The sequence below is a fragment of the Toxorhynchites rutilus genome, chromosome 1, assembly GCF_029784135.1.
Source record: "Toxorhynchites rutilus septentrionalis strain SRP chromosome 1, ASM2978413v1, whole genome shotgun sequence".
NCBI lineage: Eukaryota > Metazoa > Arthropoda > Insecta > Diptera > Culicidae > Toxorhynchites > Toxorhynchites rutilus.
The window spans coordinates 1,904,091-1,910,584 of NC_073744.1; the positions used below are offsets into that span (position 1 = coordinate 1,904,091).

A 6,494-nucleotide genomic window follows, 5' to 3' on the forward strand; every position below is an offset into this window, starting at 1 on the left:
CACTCAATATAAGTAATACAATTCGTATCAAAAATAACACTCTAACACCTACACTCTGTCGCCTGAACTAGTAAAAATTACTATTTTGAATTTCACTTTTTTAAACTTATTTTTTGAACGACCCTCGTATAAACATTTCCATCGCTCTTCTAGGTGGAACTCAAATAATCATTCAAGACACTTAAATGTTGTTAAATTATCTTGAAATTATTGAGAATTGATTTATAAACACAATTCTTAATAGAAAGTGATATTCACTACTTTGACCCATTGTCACCCCCTCTTAGGGCGATTACACATTATCCGGTTTCTGCCGGACCGGTTTCAAAAAGCGCCGCTGGGTTTGGACGGAAAACCGGACAACAATGTGAAAGAGACCTCGCGCTACACAAAACCGTACATCTCTCACAAACACATATATGCATTTATTTATATGTGGATTTGACAGGTAAACATTGCTTCAAATATTCCGGTTACATGCAGCTGAGTGCAGACGGAAAACCTTAAACCCACAGCTGCTGCGGCAAAAACGAGCGTTCTCATATGTATGTTCCTTGGAAATGACATAAGGCCGAATGTTGGAGTGTAGCACACCATGAGCATGATCAAAGTGAGACCAGGCCTCACGGACATTACACACATCCTGCATCATAACGGCGTTCTTACCGTACCTATCGTGAATACTTCCGCCTCACTTCAGAATACGTTTAAAAAACTAACTTTAGTCCAGCTGCGGTTTATTCATTCATACGCATAATTATTTCGTTTCCAAGCATACACGAATAGTATGATTTATTTCACACGCTCTGATTATTTTGGAATTTACCTACAAGAGAATGTGTACACATCCATTCATTCTAGAGTTTTTTTTATTTCATTAATACAGTAAACAAATTACGAATAAAATAACATGATTCGTTCAAACACTATTCCATTGCTGCTTCCGCTGATCCTCGTCGAAGAACGAGCTCAACATATGCCGCAATTCCTCGAGCACGTAATCCTGGGGCAGGGGCAGCATCTCGAACCCAATTCGCATCACAGCTATCAATACGCGGATCCGGGGCAAAGAATGACCGAATCAGATAAGCTGGAATTTCGTTCTGACAGAACCGATGCTTTGGCGTCGGGCATTGGAACATTTAGACCACAGAGCACATATCTGACAGTTTTGGCTGGAGTGCCTTGGTCTCGTCGTCGATCGCGTCGCCGGTCAGGTCAAACTGGAATACCCAAAGAATATTAGACGAGAGAATTATTTTTAGTGTGTTCAAATTAACAAAAACTAACCTTCTCATTCAGCTCGATAAAGCCGCTCGAAATCCGCCCCTCCATGAACCGATTGAAGATTTGTTTGACTTCCCCGAACTCGTTCAATAATTATTTCAGATAAGGGATGTTGCCTGTGAACAAAAAATAGAAGTCAATTAAATAACTCGATCTGCTTGTCAAAAGACACCACTCACCGTTAATAACACAGTCCGTGGCAATATGCTAAATGATGACATCGTGCACCTGTGACCATTGCTTCTTTTTGAGCAGAAACTTGCATCACAGAATTAGTTCCACAACACTGGTAGTTGTTGAAGAAGTGAAATAAAAATTTCAGCATCCATATCACTTGCAAATTATCAACTGGTTTCAAAATCAACAAACAAACGTCAATAGTGCACACATACTATTACATTAGACGAAAAATTGCCTGAATTGTACTAATACTAACAGACATGACAAACAACTGTCAATTCGCTTTCATGGCATGGAGTTTCGTGCTCCGCTTTTGGGAAATGATAGTGGTAATGGATTTTCAGGATTTTCATTTCATTAAACACATATCTTAAAATAAAAACTATGAATGAAAATTAACTTCTTCTCATGAAATGTGTTCTTTATGTAATAAAGTAATACGTTCTTTTGCAAGTTGGGAAACCTCCTGAACAATAATTGTGTCTGATAATGATTGTATATTACAATGATGAGTTTTAGTTAAAATATCAAGAAAACTATACAAAAATGGTTAAGGAAGAATCAATACCACAGGTTCTGAGCAATCAAATAATATGAAGTAAAAGTTTTCATTAAAAATTTAAACAAGGGGCTGTCCACATACCACGTGGACAGAAAAAGCATGATTTTAGACACCCCCCTCCCCCTCCGTGGACAAGCGTGGACATTTCTTATACCCCTCCCCCTGTTGTCCACGTGGACATTCCTCCGGTTTTGAGGAAAAAATCAAGAAATTCTATTTTTTCGCTTAAATTTCATTTCAAGTTTGTTTCTTTTTTTTGTTTCCATTTTCTATTCCATATGTTTATTGATAAAAATTATAGCCTTACCAATGGTCCGAATTCCATTCACGTTATCTCCATATTCATTTTAAAATACCCTTTGTGAGCTTATTCTCGAGTATTTTTATTAAAGCTGGCTGGCTGTTTGAGTTTTCAAAAAATCAGGCAATGAAATCAACCACTTTGTTTGAAAACAGAATTTTCTCGTCTAAACATCAATGACTTTCGCTTTCACAGGTTCGGTAGTACCTGATGGCTATAATGAACCTAGTCAAAACAAAACATCTACAGTATCATCGTGATCGATGATTCCGTTGACCTACAACCCTTAATTGTTAAATCATGCTGAATATTGTCCTGAAAAATTCATGCCGATTCTAAGGAAAAAACCAAAAGCATATTTTTGTAGGCATACATCTTTTCGATCATAGATGCACCGTTTTTTCCTGAATATTTCAGCATCCTTCATGCAACTTGAGAATTCCATCCTCTCAGAACTTATGTTATACAGTAAGTTGAAGTTCTTACAAGAATCTTAACAGTTAATAATCTGAAGATGCAATATCTGGTGTGTAAGGCGGGTGGAGTTTTAGAAGTGCCCTAGAAGCGTTCTGGATCGTTGATTTTCATACGTTCAGCTGCTAGCAGTACTTGTTGGAATTCATCGATACTAGTTGCTTGGTAGAAGCTCATGATACAGATTTTCTTCCAGTCCTACCAGACCCAGCCATAACTTTCTTCAAGCGAAAACCTGCTTCGGGGTTCCATTCACTTGCTAAGATTTTTTTTAACTCAATATTCTTGTAAATGATATGCCCTTTACAATTCGCTACAAATATGTATTTCCGTCACGTTATGAAACGAATCGCAGATTGTGATAAGTCCCTTCAAGTGTTTTCGGTAAAACAAACCCTTATTCCTGAATCCGGTCGGATTTGAAATTAGCACAATGTTGCGTTGTTTAAGAGGGTATTCTAGTCTAAAAATTTTAAAAATAATATAGTGAATCTACTACTTCATGTGCATGAAAGATTAATCTTTTCTTTTAATTAATCAGCAGTAGCAGCATGAACTTTCCAGACAACTCAAAAAAACCTATTACAAAAATTACCAGACATCAGTGAAGAACAACATCATTGCAAGAAAAAGATCTCCAGAGATACGGCCCGTACACTCATGGAAGAATTTGTTTTTCGTTTCAATGTTCAGAAATCCTTGGGAGTTCTCGAAAACAAACCAAACAGTTTTGTCATCAAGAGCAAAAGCTGAATTCAACCCGCACTTAAGTTGTGATCTTTAATACTACAAAAAATCCAACATTCTTTGTGTTATTGGGTGTCTTTATCCTGGCGGATTTAATGGCCCTTTATTACCGATTGGAATAAATTGGATCCTAGTTCATGTGCGTTACCTTCAGGATATACATTTCAGGAAAGAGGTTCAGTCATATGAAAAAATATGGACGTTTGGCCTAAGGCCGATTACACATTATCCGGTTTCCGCCGGACCGGTTTGAAACCCAAATGGCAAATTTTGACCGGACCAACCTCTTTACGGCGCCGTGATGCAGCCGTCTACTGCGACTACAATATCCGGTGACCGGACAAGCATTATAAGCGATGACAGTAGTATTGTGTCGACGTCTGGTGGAAACATCGGTTTGGGAAGGCAAATCATTCTCTATAAGATTATCACACCTCAAGACAGTTTTAAGTTGTTTAAATTTTTAATGAAAATTTTTACTTCATGTTATTTGATTGCTTAAAACCCGTGGTACTGATTTTTCCTTAACCATTTTTATATAATTTTCTTGATATTTTCACTAAAACTCATCATTGTAATATACAATCATTATCAAACACAAATATTGTTCAGGAGGTTTCCCCACATGCAAAAGAACGTATTACTCTCTTACATAAAGAACACTTTATAAGAAGAAGTTAATTTTCATTCATAATTTTTATTTTAAGATATGTGTTTAATGCACCTGAAAACCCATTATTACTATCATTTCCCAAAAGCAGAGCACGAAGCTCGATAACAAAAAAGCGAATTGACAGTTTTTTGTCATGTCTGTTAGTATTAGTACAATTCAGGCAATTTTCCGCCCCATGTATTAAATGTGTGTGTGCTATTGACGTTTGTTTGTTGATTTTGAAATCAATCAGAATTTGCAAGTGATATAGATACCGAAATTTTTATTTCGCTTCTTTATTCAGCTGCTGTGGAACAAGTTCGATGATAAAAGTTTCTGCAAAGGCGCACGAGGACATTATGAAGCATATTGCCGTAGACTGTGTGTGAACGGTGGGTGGTGTTTTTCAACAAATTGAGTTTTTTAACTTCTGTTTTTGTTTTGTTCATAGATAAGTTCCTTTATTAGAAATCGCTACTAAATGAGTTCGATGATGACAAACAAATTTCCAAATGGTTCACCAAGGGATAAATTTTGAGCGACTTTATTGAGCTGAATGTGAAGGTCAGTTTTTGATAATTTGAACGCATTAAAAATAGTTCTCCCTCCTAATATTCTTATTCGATATTCCACACAGTTCAACCTGACCCGGAACGCGATCGACGAAGAGGTGTTCGCGACCAAACTGTTCGATCTGTACTCGGTGGTCAAGATGTTCCGCTGCCCAACGCCGAAGCTTCGGCACTGTCAGAGCGGAATCAACCAGCTGTTGGCATATCTGATTCGGTCATTCTTCACCCAGGATCAGTGTATTGACAGATGTGCCCTAGAGAAGCCGTTTCTGCCCAAGAGGTACGTGCTCGAGGAATTGCGGCATATGCTGAGAGCGTTTCTGGACGAGAATCTGCGGAAGCAGCAGTGAGATAGTGTTTGAAATAAAATTATGTTATTTTGATTGTGAAGATTATTATTGCAATGGTGGAATAAGAAGACTCTAGAATGGATAGATGGGCACACATTCTCTCGTAGGAAAATTCTAAGATAATCACACACATATCACATATAATTAAGTAGTGCACCTAGGTTATTACGGAATGTTATTATTATTGGTTCATCAAATTCTTTACTTTCATATAACCGTGTTATTGCGACTATTGAAAAAATGTGTGGCTACTGAGCATGTGAAATGAATTAAGCTATTTTTGTATGTTTGGAAATAAAACAATTCAGCGTATGGATAAGTACACTGCAACTGGATTGAAGTTAGTTTTGGTAATACTGTTGACGACAACCATATTTTTGTCCAGTAAGTTTGTTTAAGTTCATTCATCATGCAAGTTTACATTGCCGTCGTTATGGGAAACGTTATAGATCCACAAGAGCCCAAGACGAACGTGTGTGCTCTGCGAATTACGGAAAAGTTTCGCGAATGTATTCTGAAATGGGGCGGGGAAATTAAAACCTTTGACCGCTCTGATCGCACCTATCGATAAAAACCTAGTCCTGATGCAGGGTAAACGTCATCTCCGCGAGATCTGCTCTCACTTTGGCCGTGCTCTTAGAGCTCCAAGAGACGCAAATTTGAAAAGGTTCGTGGTTGCCGCACCAGCTGGAATTACAACATTTTGCGTAGGCTGCATGTAGCAGGAGGATTCGCGTTGACGGCATTTAGCTTTGTTTACCAGTTCAGGGGAGCATAAAAAATAATTGGTTTCCAGGCGGAATGGACATGTTTTTATTATTAAAATTATGAATGAAAATTAACTTTTCCGTATCAAATTAATATTCTATTCAAATAAAAAACACCTTTTCTGCAAGTAGTGGAAAAATCTCATGCGAAAACTGTTTTTGAAGACAACTTTATATTATAATGAAAAGTATTTAAAACTGGCTTCGTGTCTCCTAATCTGATAAAGATTACACTAATTGAGTTTGGGACCCAAATTATGGCCTCTAATTGAAAGTCGCCACCAGACGTCGACACTATTCCATTGTCATCGCGAATTTGCAGCAATGTTTATCTGTCAAATCCACATATAAATAAATGCATGTATGTGTTTGTGAGAGATGTATGGTTTTGTGTAGGGCGAGGTCTCTTTCACATTGTTGTCCGGTTTTCCGTCCAAACCCAGCGGCGCTTTTTGAAACCGGTCCGGCAGAAACCGAATAATGTGTAATCGCCCTAAGGGGTGAGATTGGGTCAACTTTCATTAATTCGTAGTGCAGAGAAAAATTAATATTTTTCAACAATTCCTTGAACACTCTGTAACCGTTGGTTCGAAAGCGCAATT

At 37.7% G+C, this 6,494-nt stretch overlaps 2 long non-coding RNA genes across 2 annotated transcripts; one reads left to right on the forward strand and one right to left on the reverse strand.

The window, feature by feature from the left end:
• Positions 1-923: 923 nt before the first annotated feature.
• LOC129771932 (uncharacterized) lies at positions 924-1,706 on the reverse strand. The gene is made up of 3 exons (XR_008742506.1): positions 1,467-1,706; positions 1,291-1,403; positions 924-1,223 (listed from the first exon to the last, which is right to left on the reverse strand). It is a non-coding gene; the product is annotated as an uncharacterized LOC129771932 (long non-coding RNA).
• Positions 1,707-4,385: 2,679 nt separating this feature from the next.
• LOC129771927 (uncharacterized) lies at positions 4,386-5,470 on the forward strand. The gene is made up of 3 exons (XR_008742504.1): positions 4,386-4,595; positions 4,655-4,767; positions 4,841-5,470. It is a non-coding gene; the product is annotated as an uncharacterized LOC129771927 (long non-coding RNA).
• The last annotated feature ends 1,024 nt before the right edge of the window (positions 5,471-6,494 follow it).